At 42.1% G+C, this 20293-nt stretch overlaps 1 long non-coding RNA gene across 5 annotated transcripts in view; it reads right to left on the reverse strand.

Moving 5' to 3' along the window:
- The window catches only part of LOC125700738 (uncharacterized), a 197990-nt gene that overhangs the window by 90941 nt on the left and 86756 nt on the right, over nucleotides 1-20293 (reverse strand). Inside the window, exon 6 of one of the 5 annotated variants that reach the window (XR_007380037.1) lies at nucleotides 14555-14642. The exons of the other annotated variants lie outside the window; for them this stretch is intronic. This is a non-coding gene — a long non-coding RNA (uncharacterized LOC125700738). The remainder of the gene's footprint in view (nucleotides 1-14554; nucleotides 14643-20293) is intronic. 5 annotated transcript variants of the gene reach the window in all.

Below are 20293 nucleotides of genomic sequence, written 5' to 3' on the forward strand. Positions count from 1 at the left end.
CAAAAAAAAAAAAAAAAAAAAAGCAAGAACAATGGCTTGTGTTAATCATCTCCCAAGCTAATTAGTAAAGCATCACTGTGAGCTATTAAAATAAACAGCTCTATTATCTTTGCAACGCATTCCTCTACTTAAAAAGGGTAATTTTCAACAGCCCAGTTTTAGAACCAAGGAGTGGAAAGCCGTGTTGCTGCCAGGGCTGGAGGGGAGCAGCGCTTCCACCTGTGAGCCCCACTGAAGCAGACTCCCTAGCAGCCCTGGCTTCCAACCTGCTGTCTCCTGGGAGAGAGAAGTGCTCAGCTCTATGCTCAGCACTCCTCCCTTCCCTGCTGTACCAAACTTTGGTCCTTTCACCTCTCCCAGACCACATTCTATGGCTTCCTGCATGTTCCTGGCCTGCCCACGCTTGGTACACGCTGCTCTTCCTGCTATGCACCGTAAACAGAAAATCTGCTTATGCTCAAAATAGTTTATCCTCCAGTAGGAACAGGGCACAACAGAAAGAGGATATTAAAACACACAGTGTTCACATATGTCTCTCTCACCCTGAGATTACTATTTCCTGGGGAAAACCAAGGCTTTCATTTTCTGAGAGCAGGGGAAGCATCTGCACATCTCTGACAGCTCCCACAGGGCCCTCCCTCCCACGGGGCACAAAGTTCTCTTAACTGCTCCTCAGTGAGACTCCTTTTTGGCCTCACTAGCCACGTTTTTCTCCTTCTCAGCTAAAGTGGGAAGTATTTCAAGTGGTTTGGTAATGGCATAGCCCCCATCTCACTTCTTTTTCTCCTCAAAGCTTCTCTATCCTGTGATACCCAACATTTCCTTTCAGCCCTGGTGTCAGCTTCTTGAAGTATGCATTTGTATTTTAGTACATAAGAGAAAGGCTTAATTTGCCTTCCATTTGCCCTTAAGCTATTTGCAGGTCAATTTTAATGATGGACAAGATAACTGAGATTTTGCCAGAGGGTTTGAGCTCCCAGCTCCATTTGACTTCCAGGCAGTCCCCAACCCCTTTGAAATTCACAGCATAATTACCATTTCAAGTAGCATCTCTGATATTTGTTAAACAAAAGTGATCATACAGAAATCCTCAAAACTAAACCAAGTCTGTGTCAAGCAATTTCTGTCATTCTCAAAAATGGAACTCCAACAAAAACAAGAAAAACTGAATGGGACTCATGCTTTATAGTCTTACGGAACCTTCATCACTCCCCTGGGCCGGTGCTACTTGTGCTCTTGGTAAAGCACTTCCATCTCCATGAGCTGCCTCAGAAGCACCTGCATACTTGTTGACATTGTCATATACTCTCCTCTGAAAGCACCAGGAGCTAAGAACTTGCCTCTTCCATGTATCTCATTTTGGAAAATCTGAAGGACCACTCATTGCAACTGCAATCAAATGAATAACAAACATGATTCAAACAGGAAGAAGGAGCAGGGGAAGAGGAAAAAGCCTATGACAAACTCTAATGCAGAAATCCTTATAAGCACCAAGCAAGAGTCAGTCTGATACATTTTGCATTCTGCAAAAGGTTTCAGCAGCTGCACCACAGAAGGGACAGCTTGGTGGAGCCTGGGCTGCAACAGGGGCATCACACGGCTTTGTGAGGCAGATCCATCCTTCTGGGGAAACAAGCACAAAGAACATCAGTGATTGCTGTGGGATACCTGCAGCACCACCCCACAGCACCGACCTGCCTTCTCGACATGCAGCACGTGGACATACGTAACCCTGCCTTCTCACTAAGAGCTCTTGTATTTAAATAATATTTTTAAGCTTGTATTTAAATAATACTTTTGCTGCTGACATCTTTGGTAGGAAATAGTACCAAAGAAATAAACACACACATGACTTAGTCTCTCTCCAGCCAGCCAAATCTCACACACCCAGGGAAAGCAGCCCCACATAAGCTCTCAACTGCATCAAAAATAACCCCTTAGTCCACTGTAGCCAAGGCAGTTTGGTTTTTGTATTTCCACAAAGATAGGCAATAGTGGGGAAAAAATTGCTCCACCGATGGGAAGGATTCTGACTGTCAGATGAGCTTTATGGAATACAAAAGCTTCCTCTGTCCCTCGTACCATTCATTTGTCCTTCATTCCAGGGGAAAGATTTCTACCACATGACTTCTGAAACTTCTGAGTTATCCACCCAGCAAGGCCCACAGGTGCTCTACAAGCACAAGAAAATGCCTGTCGTTTTCCTTTATGGTAGTTGGGATCTATTCCATAGGTTTATATTCATTACTAAAATGAAGCATCAAATATTGCTGAGAACTTCCACAGCTGTCCTGTCTGTCTCAAAGGTGACATTTCTCTTAGAAATTAATTTCTGTCTTGGAATACAGACAAGTTGTTCATATAGCATTAATGCTTTCTAGAGGTTTGAATTTCAAAGGAAGGAGTAATCCCTACAGTCTTTCAGGGAAGGCTTTTGTTTTATGCTGTCTCATCTTCCTTGGTAATAGTTACAGCTAGAGACTTTTGGAAAACAAAACCACTACCAACGTGTCACTGAGACTCATTCTGACATAGCCCTCAAAAACGGATATTTAAGGGGGAGAAGGAGAGATCATAAGAAGGGAGAGTGTAAAAGAATTGTTATTAACTTTGTGTAAGCAGCTACGTGTTATTACTTAGCTTAACAAATGAACTATGGAAAGGATAGTTATAGCAGTAAATGTATTTTTAGAGACATAATTCTATGCACTACAGACAGAGCATTTTTGGACAAATGTTGATTATGGAAACATTGCTTACTGCTGAGTACTCTCTAAATGTCTCCAGAAAAGCAAAATGTATGTCTCTCCAGCAATATTGACAGGGCTATTATTAAATTAAATACAGAAAGAGCTGTAAGCAATCTTACATGGCAGTGTTCCATATAGAAGAACTGTACACACATTATTACAGGGGAACAGAAAGCCAAGCCAACTGAAAGAGCATTTTGACATTTTCTGATATTTTCTTTTAAATTCAAAATTTGGCCTCTAAGACATCGATCTTGCAAACCACTTAAGCTCATGCTGAAGTGAGTGGCAGACTGTGCTCCATTGGCTGTTGTACACATGGGGCTGGAATAATGAGCTCTCAGATCCACAGAGGTTAAGGACTGCTTTGCTATCCTTTCCCCCTATCACCAACTGGGGCAACAGGCAACAACTCTCCCACAAAGACGTGCCAGATGACATTTTCATTCTGCTAGAGGAAGCAGAAATCAAACAGACATCAGGAAACACAGTTCCTCAACACAGCACAACTGCTGCCAGCTGTTGTGTCTGCAGCAACGTGTTGTGAGCAGGCAGCACTCCCAGGCCCTGCAGCCTCAGCACCCAGCAGGAGCTCAGAGCTGCCTCTTTCTCCCAGGACAGCACCAGAGGTCACAGTGCCTTTCATTTCAGATTGCTGGGCCCACCCTGCAGCTTGCTGACCCCTTCCCTTACTTTACACCATCCAAAGCCCAGATGAACGTACTGCTAAGAGCTGTGCTTGCAGATGGTTGTGGTTCACAGGACGCTATTTAAGAAATGGAGCACTGCCCCTGCAGCAGCCTTCTCCTTCTCACCCAGCCTGAGATCTTGCTGCACAGTGCTTCTGCACTCCCAGCAGGCAGCAGCATTGAGGCTGTGCAGTCACACCAGGTGCTGCTCATTTACTTTTCTCCTTTATTTACTGAGGATTCCTGCCAGAAGTTCCACCTTCCATGCATCAAGTTTAATTACTTCTGCTCTGCCGATCCCTGCCTGGCCCCCAGATAAAAGTACCATCTATATACAGTACATTGGCAAAGTGCCACAGGGAATTAGCTGGGGTTTGAATAAAGAGCCCTGCACCATGAGTTTCATTTCTCTAATCAGCAGCAGGATCTCTGGTGACACAGGTGAGTCCATCAAAATTGCTCAAATTATAAAAATGCATGCATTCAACTTAGCAGTGAGCTCCATACAGAAAATTATTCACAGAAGTTACAAGAATAATTACAAATGCATTCTGTACTACTGCAGTCTGCTTGCAACAAATGTATGAACAAAAAGGAAGTTTCATGAATAGATTATTCACTACAAGTCAGTTCCCCAATGCTTTTCATTACTCCAGGTAAAACATATGCTTTCATCTACTTCTCTTGCAAACCCTCCATACAGATCAACCTTTCACTCAATACATTTTAACTAACGGGCAACAAGTCGTGAGTGGCCCAACAGCTTTTACTCCAAGAAATGGGCACCTACCTTACTTTGTACAAAACAAGCCAGGTTTTATTCCCATCTCCAGAATGCCATCATGAGTAACGTACATTTAATAGGCTGGGTTTATCCAATAAGTTACTTCTTCAAAATAAATCTTGCTGATTCGAATGCTTATAGAAGCTTTCTATATGCTTCTATATAGTATATAATAATTATATATATATAATTATAAAATTTATGTAATAATATGTATATTATATTATATATAATAATAATAATATAGTATATTCTATATTCTATGCTGGGTGTGCTGTCAGGCACTCCTAACATCTACATCCCAAAATACCTTTCCCAATCTGGGAGCAAATAAGTTTTCCCAAATAATATTGAATACAATCCACCAGCTGCATTACAAACTCTGGGGCAGCAGTAAAGCAGCCTGGGTTTGGACTCTTCTGTCTGTGTGTGCATCAGAACAGGAGGTTTTACAGCCTTGTTGTTGTAAGGAAATGCATGGCAATTTTAATCAGGTTCAAAAGGGCCAGGGAACAACATGCACATCCACTACATTTGCCTTAAGTAACTCATCACTAATGAATAAAATCATTCACAAACACTTAAATACCTATTCTTACATATTTTAGCTATGGCATATCTCATTTAGTATGAATACTTCAAGTCAATCAGGCTATAATAAGCAGCCATCTTTCTCCAGCTGCAATATGCACTAGATGAAATTATTCAATATACATCAGTTATTTTGAACAATAGAAATAATTTATTACAGAGAGCACTGTCAAAGTAACATTCTGCTCCATTATCTAGATGACATTAGCCAGGATAGCAATCCAACAATCTCTTTGTGATTAGAACTGTATCTCTTTTATAGCAATCCCTCTTGTGATTCAGGTTTGTAATGACATGGTTGTATTTAGCACCTAGAATGTCAGAGGTTTGTAACTCAAACTAATTCCATCTCCTTGCGGGCAGTAAATATTAAGAGCTAAGAACCTTTAGCATAACTCATACATCCCTAGTTCAGCATTTATCTGTGTTTCATATGCTCACCCATAGGGGCTGCCTCGTTTTTACAAGGAATTACCCCATATTAGAGATTCATGTGCTGGAATATTCCATACACTCTTGCTTATGATGATAATAATTAGACACGTGCACCAAGCTGATGCTTGTGAAACCCGGAACAAATCCTGCACAGCCCGTCAAGAGCCTATGATTTTAATACACCACGATTTTCATTTGGAGTGCTAAAACATAGCACCAAGGAAGAATGGACCAATATTTACACCCCTATTGAACTAAAATGCATTAACATAAAGCTGTGTCAGCCAGGAATAACCAGTTGTCACCTGGACCGTTTCACTCACTCTTCCCCTCTGGTTTTGTGTCAGGTCTGGAACTCAACACAACAAATACGCTCAGTTGCTGGGAAAACCTGCCACAGCAGTGTCACATCCAGCTAAGCTTTCTCATTACCCAGCCATACTTGTAGTGCCACAGTTTGATCTCTTTCCTACCCAAGGGACCCCTTAGAGAAGCCCCTGCTCTGCTGCACAAAAACAAGGCGGCACTGAAGCACAGTGCTGCTGTGCCCCCATCTCCATCTGACCCCTGGTGACGCTCCTTGCTGCTCATTGTGGAAAAAGGACAAACGTGCCAAACAACCTGAGCCAAATTACACAGGCTCTCAGTGGTCACGAGAATCACAGAGAACAGAAATTCACACAGCACTGGAAATATTCTGCCATGAAACTTTAGAGGCACAGTCTTAAAAGTAAATGACCAGAGGGTTTTCCTGTAACACCCAGCCTGCCAACACACACAGCCTCTGCTTTGCTACCAGCATTCATCTGCCAGTTAACTCTTACCTGGATCAATCACTATGGATAGATTTCATGATACTGTCTAGAAGAAAATGATCACTGCAGGTGTTATTTGTCTTTTGAGAATCAGACCATTTTTACAGCACTGACCCTCATATTTTAGTGGAAACTTGCTTCTTTTTTCTTGCCTGATTGGTTTTTTTACTTCTTTAAAGCAACTTCACTTAATTTTTTTTTTTTTTTTCTTTTTCATTATTTTACACAAATATAACATGAAGCAAGGGAAAACATGCAAGGCCACCACAGGTTCTGAAAGCATCAAGAAAGTCAACATGGTACATGACCTCTAATGGAAGAAAAGTTCTGGATCATGTTAAATAAAATGAATCCAACCCCTCTCTTTCACCTAAGCCTTTCCATTATCTAAGCCAGAAGCAGTGCAATTATTAAGCAAAGAAAGTTATTTCAAAAGCAGTCTGGAATCAGCTCTCAAGTAAGTGAACCCTTGAGACAGACAGGGCCCACCATGCTCTGGCTTTGGTTCAGTGTATCAAAAGCAGTGCTTCTAACACAGAGCCACGAACAGGAGGCATCCAAGTCTGCACATCATACATGGCTAAAATTCTGCACTTTCTAAGAATAGACGTAACTCCCATGGGAATTATAACACCACACATAAATCTGTTCAGCTAGTCTTTGAACAGAGTTATTCCTGAAGTCCTCTCTTGGGCCACACGCTGGATTTCCTGAGTCCCACTCCTTCTCCTAAGTGCTGACACAGAAGCAGCCATCGACCCTTCCAAGCTCTCAGCCCAACCAGCAACTAGAAGCTGGTGGCTGCAAAATCCCCTTTTAAAGTTGAGAAAGAAAAGAGTTACCATGATGTCTGTATTAAGCACACTGTAATTAGCATTTCTACAAGTTTATTATTTCCAGACCCTTCATACCCATTACATTCAGCCCTTCCTATGGTAAAATCGGACAGAAGAACAAAGATTACAGTTGCAGGTACTGAGTACCAGCCACTGGTATTTAAATACATCAATGATAATGAATCATTTTTGAATTAAAATGTTTTCAGGTATAACAAAGCACTACACAGCATTACAAGGCTGCATTTATATCAAGGCATAATACCTAACTACAGAATGAGCCACTACAGAGTTGTAACATGGAATACTTATTTTCCAAGTTTGTCCACATAGAAAAAAAAATGTATCCAGTTCAACAGATCAATAAGCTTTTCTTTAAAGAACTGTTTCAGAGACTAGGAGAGCTTTTCCAAGGACAATTTAAAGGTTAAAGCATAAGGAGAAAAACGAGAAATGAAAGATGAACTTCTGAAGTTTCATCCCCCACATCTGCTATTAATTTCCATTAGCAGTTTGCTAGTTGGTTTTCCTGCTCATGCATACTTTCTATTCTCGTAGCAGGATCATGACAGATACACAAGTTAATATCTTTAACCAGAAGAAAACACCACCTACTCAACCCAGCACAACAGTCCTAACGGCTGCTTACCAGCAGCAGCCTGCTGCTCTCATCTGATGGCAGCTGGCAGCCGACAGCAGAGCCTCACTTTGCTGAACACAGAGATGCCCCCCACCTTGTGGAAAAGAGCTTTTTGTTTCAGTTATACACCAACACTGAAAATGTATGAAGAGCCAGGAAAAGCGGCCTGTCTGCAGCATAGCAGAGAGCTAATTACTGGATGGGAGATTGATAGCACTCGTTAACCATCCTGAGACACTGTCATGTTAATTACATCTATTAGAATTTAAAGAAAGTTTTTATGTTCCTATGGGAAAAAAAAAATGGTTTGGGTTCTGCTTCTTGTGAGGGGAAATGAGGGAAAGCTAAAAATGATCCCTGTGCTTATATAGCCAGTTTCCACCACCTTCCATGTCAGGTATCTCTTGGTTTGGGTAATGAGCATATTGACAGCTTTTGTTGGCTCGACAGTGAATCACTGTGTTTTAAAGTTGTAAGAGAAGCAGCTGGTAGCCACTCCACAGCAGGGAATTCATCTCTGTTATCCACAGCATCACATCCCCCCAGCGAGCACAAACTCCAAACAAACAGCACATCAAAGCATCACAGAGTTTAGGAAGGCTGAACGTGCGCTGCTTTGTATCCTCAGTGATAAATCTCCAGCAATTAGTTTCGTAGAAAAGAATAAAACTTTCATAGCAAATAGGCAGTTCAATAGGCTTAGGGATTTTACAAAAGAATATCAGAATCAGACAACCCCCAACCTCGTTTTTTTGTGTGTATATATTCATGCATGTATTTTCACCAGACAATTTACACATTGCTTGTGAATATATGCTAACACAGAGCTATATATACACATGCACATGTATATATAATGTGTATACATACACAAGAATCACTGTTCCCAGCACATTGGGAATTAGTTTCAGGTTTAGTGTAGCCAAACCTAAAAGATTTTAGATTATAATGGTTAATCTGGTATGGACCTTCCTGCAAGAGGTCCTGAACATGACAGGAATTTCAGTGGCGCAAGATCACCAGAAGGTTTTTACCTGCTTGAGGCCTGCTGTTGTCCAATAAACAACTTCTGTGACCCAGAGAGCTCCTCTCAATAAGGGAATGTCCCAGAGCAATCTGATTCAGCATCATTTTCAGATGACATTTGCAATTCTTCTCAGTGAAATAAATGCTGATTGTTTTTCTCTTTTTAAGCAAGAGATGTTTTAATTGACTGTAATTAAGATTACTCAACAGTCAAGAGAACTTTTTATAGCAGAGTGCTCCTTGACAAGGCTCATAAAGTAGTGCTATGTTGGAGGAAAGCTGTAGGCAATGGGCACAGCTTTCAGGTATGCCCAGCGACTTCCACGACACACAGACCTGAATGACATTCAGGATCTACATACTTATTTTTTATTTTTATTTTTTTATTTTAATTTTGTTTAAATTGCATCTACAGTTGAGACTGCTATACAGCAATCCTCTGATTAACATTAGCACATAAAGTTACGGCACCGCTCAGAACTACACCACTGCTACCACTTCTGTCTACAGGAGAGTCTTCCTAGTCGGTAACTGACACCAAAAGACTCATATAGTTTTAATCACAGTAACTTGGGAACAATGGTTTCAAACACACTCATCTGTTCCCAGTTTTTAAGGGGAAGATTTAAAGCCTCGGTGCTGCTGTGCTCCCATACACACTGTCGCACTCAGGAGCCTTCAGAACAACTGCAACCAGATCGCTGCCATTGCAAAGCTGTATTCCAAATGCTGACTCAAAGTGGATTTTTACTGAAGTACAGAAAGTCCTAGGAATTCAGGTACTTGAATCTCAAGCTGCTGGCCCATACCAAAATTCAAGTGCTGAAATACAGCGACAGGCAGATCCACCATCAGCCCATCACTGTTGGTTTTTTTTTGTTGTCTTTTACTTTCAGAATTCTCTCTGCAGACAATGACAATTTTTCAAAACCCACCCCAACTTTCTATAAAAGCTTTCAACAACACAGTTCCATACAGCAGGCATCATCTTCATATTGTTCCTGCTGTACTTACGATGCTAGCATGCTCCCTGATGAAGATAGAAATGTTTTTTCCTACTCCTACAGGTACAGATTTTCCTTCAAGATCCCATTTCAGAAGTATTCACATAGAACAAATTGTGAAGGAACTACTAACACTGTGCATTTCAGGATCATCTCTTGCTTTCTAACTCTACGACTGACCAAAATTAAAAAAAAAAAAAAGAAAAAAAGAAAAAAAAAAAAAAGGAGTTTCCTTTTACCCTCTTCCTGCAATACAGCCAGCTAAAACGCAATGCTACTAGCAGTACACAGTAACACTGCTGCTGTGGTTGCCTTTCTCATCACAGTACCAGACTGTGATCTTACTGGTTGTTTTAAAAATCTCTGCATTGTTTCAGACTGTTTGATTACTTTCACACAGTCAGATGCTTGCTTTTGTTTATTAAAACCAATAGTCATACTGTTGCTTGAAAGTAGATGGTGAGCTGACGTGGCACCATAAGCCGTGTCACTGACTGGAGGAGACCTCCAACAGGAGTGTGTTAGACATGCAGAACAGCCCTCCCCCTGTTCCCAGACAAGTTGCAGATGATGCTGAACATTCACAAGTCTGAAATCCGTTGCCAGCAGAGAAAATATGATTGTCACTTCAATTAATTCTATAGACACCACATACCAAACCAGAAGACATCTAGTTTGTTGCTCCCAGGAAAGCAATGATGCTAACTCCAAGTACGTTAAATTCTATTTTTGATGCAGCTCAGCACATTGGGACAATGTACTGCAATAATGGAAAGGAATGATACTGAATGAGGCACGCAGATACGCACACAGATATCAGGCATCTCCACTTATTGCCTGGTTTGACTTCATCTAGCACGAGGTCAGGATTCACTCTTTATGAAATCAGTGACACATAATAGAAGAAATCTGAGCATTCTTAGAGAAATGAGGGAAACAGATTTGAACTGCAGTAATCTCAAGATAAAATCTGACTTCCAAAGCAATACAGCATTTCTTCTGCTCAGTGCCACGCTCTCTGGAAGATGACAGTGGCATTTTAGTCACCTTGGTTGCATCTAACTCACTAACCACACAGCTCATTCCCTTCCAGAAGCACAGGGCAGGTTGCAAAGTCCACATAAATATTCCTACTGGCTTTTCATCTGTCCACAAGAGCTACAGGAACAAAACTGTCAGGCTATATGGCGTAATTTAGTTATTGTTAAATTATCTTGAGGTCAGATCAAGCAAACTGTAAGAACACAAGTAACATCCCCAGCACGGGGGCCTCACCTCCACAAGTACTGGCTTCTTCTCATCAGCCCCAAAATCATCTTCAAACTCCATGCGTCAGATATTTTCCTGCTCCCATTTTGCCTTGCTTTAATTTCCTTGCAGTGGGCATTTACCAAGGGAGCATCAGTAGGCATTAATATAGCAATACAAGCTTGGAGGAAACTGCTGTGTATGGGGACAGTTACTGTTGGTAAACACTGCTTTAGCGAGCCTCTAATAGAAACTAAATTCAATACTGCCAAACTTTATCCATGTATGACAAATTGCACCATGGCAGTGTATTCTCAACTAAATCACAACACAGTCCTTCTCCATTTATCAACAAAACTCAAGGGAAGGATAACATCTGAAATCCTGCTCAGATCTCCCACCCTGGCTGCTTGGAGGTAGGATATCACAACTTGGGCATTCCCAGCTTAAAGCTGCGTCCTGCAATGCTGGCTTTCGTGGCAGCACTCCAGCCTCACAAACGTGCTGGTTACCAGCAGCTTCCACTAGTGTTGAAGTTTTATCATCAAGTAAAAAAAATTGCTGATACACAAAACTACTGTAGGTTTAGCACCTGCTAAATTGGCATTGCAGGAGCTCTGAGTCCACAGATGGGGGAACTGAGAGAAATAAAACGAGAGCTTTGACTGATTTAAGCACTGGGCTTATGTCTGCAGTGATAAACTAATCGCAGTTTCCCTCTTCCTTACCCAGGAATGGGTTTGCTTTCTGAAATAAATGATCTCACTGTGACTTGGCTGTTAGCAGGTGACCATGGCAGAGCAGTTTTACTCTTTGGTCCTTTTCAGTAGGCAAAGATCTCTTCTACCCACTGTTATGAAATCACACACTGCTTTGCTTATATGACCATTAATTGCTGTGACAGTTTGTAAGTGGACATCCCAGCAAGTCCTACTTACGAATACGTTCTGCAGAGCAGGGCAGCACGCTGCCGCTGGGCACAGAGAACACAATTGCCTACATTCACAGGGTTTTCTCTTCTGCGTATAAGTTTTATTCCTACTTCAGTGATCAGAAATAAAAGCAATACTGTGTGGAAAGCCGACTGCAAGGCACACATCACTGAGGGGCAGCACACAGCTCTGCCAGCAGCAGAAAGCAGCACGGCTCCTTGGCTTGAGTCTTCATCTGCACACGCAGAGCCCATGGCTGCAACCTGTGCCATAGGATTCACACAGCCCCACAGCCAGCCTCCTGCCATAACAAAGGCACAACACTCACCTGTTCTCTGCCAACTGGAGCATTTATCCCTGGCAAACAGACTTAAATCCTGTTAAACCCACACGGGTAGAGGCTCCAGACACCGTACCCACGTTATTTTTTACGTGGCCAAACCACCAAGTCATTCTGCCACCTGATGTTCCAATGCTGCACTCAGATTGAGACAGAGATGCATTTCAGCAATTTTTTTTTTTTTTTTTTTTTAAATCAAAACCATACAAAACCCTTTTTCCTGCTTTATGAGTAAAATGTACATGTGGGAAAATAAAAGTACAGATGCATCATTTGAATACACAAATACAGTTTTCACAGAGGACTGTGAATCGGGTTTCTTCCGCCGTTATAATTTACAATTACTTATCACATTAGTTCCTAATTGTCTTTTCAGAGTGCACTCAATTACAAAATTAGAATCCTTATCTTTCTGTAACAGCCACCTTCCAGACGGATCCCCATAAAATGTGCAAATTGACTAGAAGATATTTTTCCTTACACCAGTGCTGCTCATCAAAAGTTGTCCTAAACCAAACCTAAAGCATGCTTCTGCTTCCCTGGTGAAGGAAGCAAACCCGGCCGGTTTCTGGAACTGCTTTTCAGTCATTTGCTTATTCAGGGACCAGGTGGTACCACAAATTAGCTTTTTTGTATTTCACAAATTCATAGTTCCACTTTAGATTAAACTTTGCTGTTGTTATTCTTGTACATCACTGTCTTTTAAACAGCAATCATTTGCTTTGAGCAGAGCAGGAAGAAAAATATATCTTTCATTTCATCCTTGAGGTCTCACTGTCTGTGGACATGGCCATCCACTCTGAACAGGCTCGATCAATCAGCAAAGTCAATTCATTCCATGCTCAGAACATTAATGCATGCTCCTGCAGTGCAACTCATGGTGAGAAGGAGCAGAACACGAAACCCAAGGCTTTTTTTTTTTTTTTTTTTTTTTTTTTTAAAGAAGCTATGATAAATGCTCCCCCAGCCAACCCCAGCATAGTGAAACACAAAGCCAGCTGCAAAGCCCAGGTACCACGGCCCAGGGGTGGGTGCTTTTCAGTTGTTAACGTGTCTCAAATACACGGCATGCATTATAGCGATGCAGAAAATAAAATCTAAGCATCTTTCAGGTTCAAATGTGCCTCCTCTGAAACAGGAAAACTTTGGCATACTACAAATTCAAGTGGTAATAGCCTGTGAAAAAGGGAAGTTAAATATTAATGACTGCACAAATAACGAGCTACATCCATTTGCAGTGCCATTTATTTCCCTCCTCCACACACTCCAGAATGGTTATTGGTATTCCCTTCTCTGAAAAGATCTAAATGCAGCATCCCACCCCAATTCATAAAACACTTTCAACAAAAGGAAGGCTTTATGTCAGTACACTGCCATACGTGTGAATGCTCAGGCATGAGGCACTGCATGCCAAACTACCACAGGTGCACAGGAGCCCGAAACAACCCACAGATCAGCACACTGGTGCTGTTTTCCCAGTGCTGGAGCCCTGCTTCTTGCTCACACTGCCTCTCTCCTGGCCAGCCCCTCAGTTGGGGTCAGCACAGCAGAGGGACCTACAGCACAGAGCCCACCCGCGCACTCTCACTAAGAACAGTGGAGCTGGGGCTCCACTCACTCCTGCTCAAACAGGCTCATGGCCTCATCCCAGTTCACAGTGGGAATGATGACCGTTCCTGCCTAGGAAGTGGAACCACCACTGGAAGCCTTTGCTCCCCAACAAAACCCAGAGCTGTGGGATGGGTAACCCTTCATAACGGGGGCATTCCATTCCCTTTCTTCAACCTTCACTTGCCATGACATTTTTATATTTTTCATAATTTCAAGGTAAATGTATGCAAAATTATGCCATTGAAATAAGTGGTTAATCATTATTAATTCCACTGGTATTCTCTGCACTAACAGTAACCATTATTAACCTATTTGACAATGTTGTGGATTCCTCTGGCATTAATGTGGTTGTAATATGTAAATCCATAGGAATTCAATTGTAAATTACCATTATTCGATGTACTTAGCTTCGACGCATAATTCTGCAATTTGTGCAGAAGAAAATTACATGCTGACTCATGAGACATAAGTTTTCAGGGTTTCATAAGACCAAATGTGAATAATTGGTACCTACAATTACACAAAAATGTAAGCCAGATATGTAGCACAGCTACAACACACTCCAGGAAATACACCACTTGTATCCTTAGCCACGTTGCTCAAAGCAAAACGTTTCATATTAAACTAGCTATTTGCATTAGCTGCTCACGTACCACAGATTGACTTTAAAGCCAGCAGAATGTCAGCAGCAGTAAAGGCCTTAATCTAAGGTATATTAAAAAGGCAGTTTTGACAATTTGAGTTACAAAAGCAATACTTTTTAATCCGACAAAATGCCTCAAGGGTCCATTTCACAGGCAGCAGCTGCCTTCAGGGTACACAGGATGACACCCTGGCAAAATCCCAATCTTACCACAAAGACATCTCGCTGCTGAAGGTTTGGTCTGAACCTCCCTTAAACTCCCCAGGTCCAAAGGGCTTCACAGCACTTGGGGCGGGTCCTAGAAAAAGGAGAAAGATTTGGACCCACTGCCAGGCTGAACTGAAAGGAAAAGCTGGGTCTCGGGGCTCTCTCTACTTTGGTACCACTCCTATTATTTCTATGGCTTTGTATGAAGTAACTGGAAGGAGGCAGAAAAGACACGGTATCAGAATGTCAATCATGTCCAACCAAGATTTGATCCTCTGCTCTCAGAAGCGCCATTGAATTCAAACAGAGCTCTGAGAAACGACCAGAATTTTTATCCGCACACTTTAAAGGGACTGAGCTTTTAGAGTTATTCACCTGAGTAATTTCATTGATGTTGAAATTTAATAGAATTGCTCACACACACATTGGAGGTTAGTAGTCAGTAAAAACCTCCGCGTCACTCAAGTTCAGGTAAGAACTCAAATAAAAGAAACATTTTTGCTCCAGACTGTGTAGCAGAGCAAACTTGGGCTGAAAATTTCACGAGAGGAGGCTTTTATGATCTTCTCACCTCAGCCAGTAATGGCACAAGAACAATCTTGTTGTGATGAAGACCACATCTGCCAACTTGAAGTGAGGGATTCTTCACGCTCCAGTTTGAATGTGGAGCCTGAAAATTTTTAGGGCCAACTCAAGAACTCGTCTCTGATGGAAGTTAAACTCACACCTGTCATTAACCAAGTTTCAGAAGGCAGCTGGGTTTTTATGTCAAATGCCACCTTTGAGCCAATAAGGGCTAACATCTGTACACGCTCTTAGCAGAAAAGCACTACTTGCCCTTAGCTAGTAATGTCTGTCCAGGTAGAGCCATTTCTTCCTTCTCCTGGGATTCATTCTGGTTTCAGCAGTGCTGTTGCCAAACTGACACAAACAGTGCTGCTCTGGGAGCACAGCAGCAGAGCTGCTCTGATGGGTCACCTCAGCACCTTCCTTTGAACCTGGGTGTGCTGGGCACCAGGAATCAGCCACATATTTCTGATCCCAGTGCACAATGTGAGAAAGGAGACCACACAGAGGCCAGCAAAACCCTTTGGAGAGAGATCTATCCATTTCTATGAGCACTGCACTACCCTCGTAATGTTTGAGGGCCCCAACAAAAGCAGGTGAAAAGCAGAGAAGTGATCCTTATGCACTGCCATGTATTCACACAGGTGTTTTTCTGACTGCTTAAACTGTTCCTTTCCTCCTTGGCTTACACCATCTTATGCTCTTTTTTTCCTGAAGTGAGATCTCAAGAATACATCCTCCTGAAAACAACAAGGATTGAAGAAAATCTATACTGAATTTGAAGAGATGCAAGACAAATGCACTTTATAGCAAAAATCATCAAATCTAGAGAAAAGTTCTTATCCTTTGGACAAAGGGAGATTTGTGACGCATTTGCCCCAGAAAAATAGATGCGAGTCATTTACTACTGCTGATATTGGAGTCCCGATTTGTCACTCAAAACAGCTTTTCACTTTGATGTTAGCATAGAACTAAAAATATTTAAAAATGAATAACACTGAGGAAAACCTACTAAGTTTAAGACCCGCCATTCAGCGTGACCAGAAAGCTTCCCCACTGCCCTCTGCTTAATTCAGTTTTGGATTCTAATGCTTCCCACCATTCAGTTTCTCAAGCTGTCACTGAAAAAAAAAAAAACACACTCAACTTTCAGCATCCTACCTGTGCATGAGGTCTGACACCTCTGTGACACTGGTCTGAAGAACTTGGACAGGGGCTGCTCAAACCTCTGCTGAGGTCCAAAAGGTTTGAAACATTATGGCTCCTGCAATTATACCCTGCAGCCAAGGCTGGGGAAAACCAAGGAGAGCACAGCCCAGCACCTCCACACCCAACACTCCAAAGCCATGGCGTGGCGCTGGAAGAACACCACGGCTCTCCTCCTCCCCACCTCCTGCTGCACTGTGCCTGCACAGATCAACACCCCCAGGTGACAAGCCCACGTCCTGTCTGCACATCAAATCCAGTGATTAAAGGAGGGACAAGCCTAAGCAATCTCATTACACAAATAATTTTTTCTTATGTTCAATACATTCCTAAATTAATCCAGCATTTCAGGGTAGCGTAATCTGCACTGCAACAGAAATTCAGCAACCTTACATCTATCAGAGCAATTGCAGCGAATGCAAAACCACACTTTGTCTCTTCTGCGGCAATGTTCTGCTTTGTTCTGCTCTTTTCTATTTTAATGAATGCGGAGACCTCAGGTGTTCTTCAACCTTTATAGTCAACAAAGCACAAGCCCACAATTGGCTCAAATCCTTTCTGTTCTGCCTGCAGCTACAACTGTCCAAGTGAGATTTTTGTCATTTTAGGCTCAAAGGATTTTTTTGAATTATTGATGGCCAAGACAGTCATACAATATTTAGTAGATGTAGCTACTTCCAAACCGCGTAAAGCTTTAATCCTTCCTTCTCCATTTATGGAGCATGGATGCAGACCCAGGACAAACCAAGCACTTTGTGTTTCTTCAGCTTCAGACTGTATCCACCAGTTGGCATTGCTGCAGTCTTACAGCAAAAGAGCCAAACTGTACAGCACAGCTTTCCTATGAAAAAACTGACTGAAGTGCTACCTTCAGAAGAAAACATTCCACATCTCTAAGAAGGGCAGGGGTTTTCCCATGGAGAAAGTGGGGAAAATGCTGTACGAACTTCTGCTGATTGCCTTCTGATATCTTTCTGTTTTCACAGAAGAACTGCAGGAACGAGAGCAGCAGTACCCCCAGTGCAGAGGAAAATTTGTGTAAATGAACCGTAAGTTCTCTGTATGTTACTAAAAAACCAAAAACACAGAACCAAATAGAGCTGAATTGTAGATTACTCAGTACACACACATTTTGCCAGAAGGAATAAACTTTCCATAAAACTATCAGCTTTCCTGGTTCTTGGTTGAATAGCCTCATTGGGAGACTTTTAAGCTTGATTTTTCAGCCCCCTAAGGAGCAGTGCAAAAATGGAGCAGTGACAACCATTGCAGCCTCTTCCTATTGATGTTAATATAAGCCCTACATTGCATGCTTATGTCAACAGCTTTACAAAAAGGATCTGCCAGTTTTAAATACTCTGTAAACCTGAAAAATGTTAACTTCCACAAGAAGCAGAGAGCAGTACAGCATTTATCTACCCTGTTAAATTGCCCAATCAATTTTCAGGGCTTGGATTCACTGTTCATCTTTCTAACTTGGCAGAGGCCTTCCTCTGCAGTAGCCTAGAAGAAATACATGTCGGAAGGTAGCCAGTGATTTTTTTAAAATTAAATTAATTCTTATTGCAAGTGCTTAAAAAAAAAGTTGGACAGATTTTCAAAGTGATCCAGCAGGGCTTGGCACCACAGACTGTATCTACCTGGTCCACTAATCACACAATTCTGCCCAGGACAGCTATACTCCGATCTCCCACTGTCAGACCCATTCCATTTTTAAAAGGGCTGGATTTGATCATCAGAAATGGGTCAGCAAACCATTGTCAGAGATGAGAAATCGCCCCTATAAGCTTCCTTTCTGTAGCAGGAACAGTGGCCAAGGACCATCTCCCTTCCAATGCCTTCTGAAGGAGACCACTGAAAGGGAATTTGGGCCTTAGAAGTCAACGGAAGGGAACAAGACATGAAGGGGCTGCTCCTGAAAGACAGGACCTGCTTTCAAATGACAGAAATAAGCATTTGCACCGGATATTTAATGAAAGGAGTTTCAAACAGCACTCACACCTGGAAATGCCTGTGTAACCAGAGTAAAGGAAACAGAAGGGCTAAACACAATGACCCATAAACAAAGTGTAAAGGAGATATCAAATTAATTGGTTCTATAACTGACAGGTTAAAATCTGCTATGACTGTGTACTTTCACCTTTAGAACACGGTGTAACAAAAGGAAAAACTAGGACTGGTGCAGTTCATCCACTCATAGGAATAGAATTGCTTCCGAGGTTCTTTGCTTCACTGAAACCAGTTGCACTTATGTCCTTGCTGAGCAGGCAGGGTCCAGCAGAACTCAGGCTGCTGTCCCCAGGTTCAAACATGCAGAATGCATGCTTGTGCCTGACAGCTTCTCCCAGCCTCGGAGCTGCACATCCTCATGTATTAGGATGTAGAGGTTTAAGCTGAGACTGGGAGTCAGAAGCCGCAGGGTCTACGGCTAATTACCCTCTTAAAACAGGCCCAAAAGCCCAAAGGAAGATTAACTTCTCTGCTTGAAATGAAGATCTGCTTGTAATTATCTTCTGTGTTGTTTCCTACTTCACTTGCTCATCTCCCAATATATTTTTAATTACATTGAAAAACCACAATAAAACAGCATTTTATTGCTAATCCAAGCACTCCAAAATTAAGAACTGCCAGAATTAGAACTGCCCATGCAACTCCAGTTTGGCCCCACTGCATTTACAGACGGTTTTAATTACACCATCATGTGGTATTTTATGCATAGGACCCTTGATTAATTTGCACTCTGAACAGTACCAAGAACTTCAAGGCTAACAAAGAGAACTGTAGCTTGTAAAGTATCAGCTCATCTGTGCTTCTGAAGACTAACAGAGATATTTCAGGAAACTACTCAACTTTGTGTTTGTATACGTTTGGAGAAAGAAGAGAAATCTAAACAGCACGAGATGTAACCAACACGGGGTGCTCACCCACCAAGAAAAGAGCAGTTAACACCATTCTGCTGCCCTGTTACAGCTGTACAGCAGCACTGGGTGAAGAACCACCCTCGTTGCAGCAGCTCAGGAACAGAACTCATGCCCCATACTGCAGTCAAGTGAGCTTCCTCTGTGCAGATGTTTGGAGCCGTGCCCCAAGCCGTACCTGACACCAACCTTTCCCCTTTAAGGGCACTGAGGACGCCCGGTGCCACCTGCTGATAGAGTGTGGGACTGGGGCAGAGAGCTTAACAGACACCACCACTGATCCTTTGGAAAGGCCTCCAAGCATCAGAACAACAGCAAAAGGAGCGGCAAGATCACAACTTTAAAACCCTCTGCTGCCTTGCACCATACTGCTATGTATAAACACCACACAACATCACAACCAAAAAAAAAGCCAAAAAAAACCTCCAAAGCAAACAAACCCTGCACAACTCAGGCTATTTCTATTAAACTGTATGTTTTCAAACCCCAACCATTCAATGTTTCTTCTCCTTTTTAAGCTTGCACACGTATTCACTGTAGCAACAAAACCAAGCTGCACATACATCATCTTTTGTTTTCCGTGGGGATGTGCTGTGAGTACTTGGACAGCTTGTGTAAGCTACAATAAAAACCTGGAATGCAAGTTTCATCTGAAGTCAATCAAAATGCCAGCTGGATCCTTTACCACTGGCCAGAATAATTTTCCTGTGGAACTGCAGAGGAGTCCATACTGTTCTCTCTTCTGAAATGAGTCTTGGGCACATATTTATAACCTGGGGTACACTGCCTACGTGCCTGGGAGCTTCTCTGCCTGTTTTACTAGCACTGTTAAATTTAGTCTTCAGCGTTCACAGAACATCTGAAATAGACTCTCCAAATTGTAACTAAAGAGGGTAGAACTTTTTCTGCTTTTCAAAATACAAACCACTTGTTTGCACTTTACACAAAGGAACGTGACAAATTTAAAATGAGAAAGGCTGAAATCATACAAGAATCTCAACAAGGAGCATCAAGAGAAGCCACTGTTAAAGACACAGGAATAGCAAACTTT

This window comes from Lagopus muta, chromosome 15, assembly GCF_023343835.1.
Source record: "Lagopus muta isolate bLagMut1 chromosome 15, bLagMut1 primary, whole genome shotgun sequence".
Lineage (NCBI taxonomy): Eukaryota > Metazoa > Chordata > Aves > Galliformes > Phasianidae > Lagopus > Lagopus muta.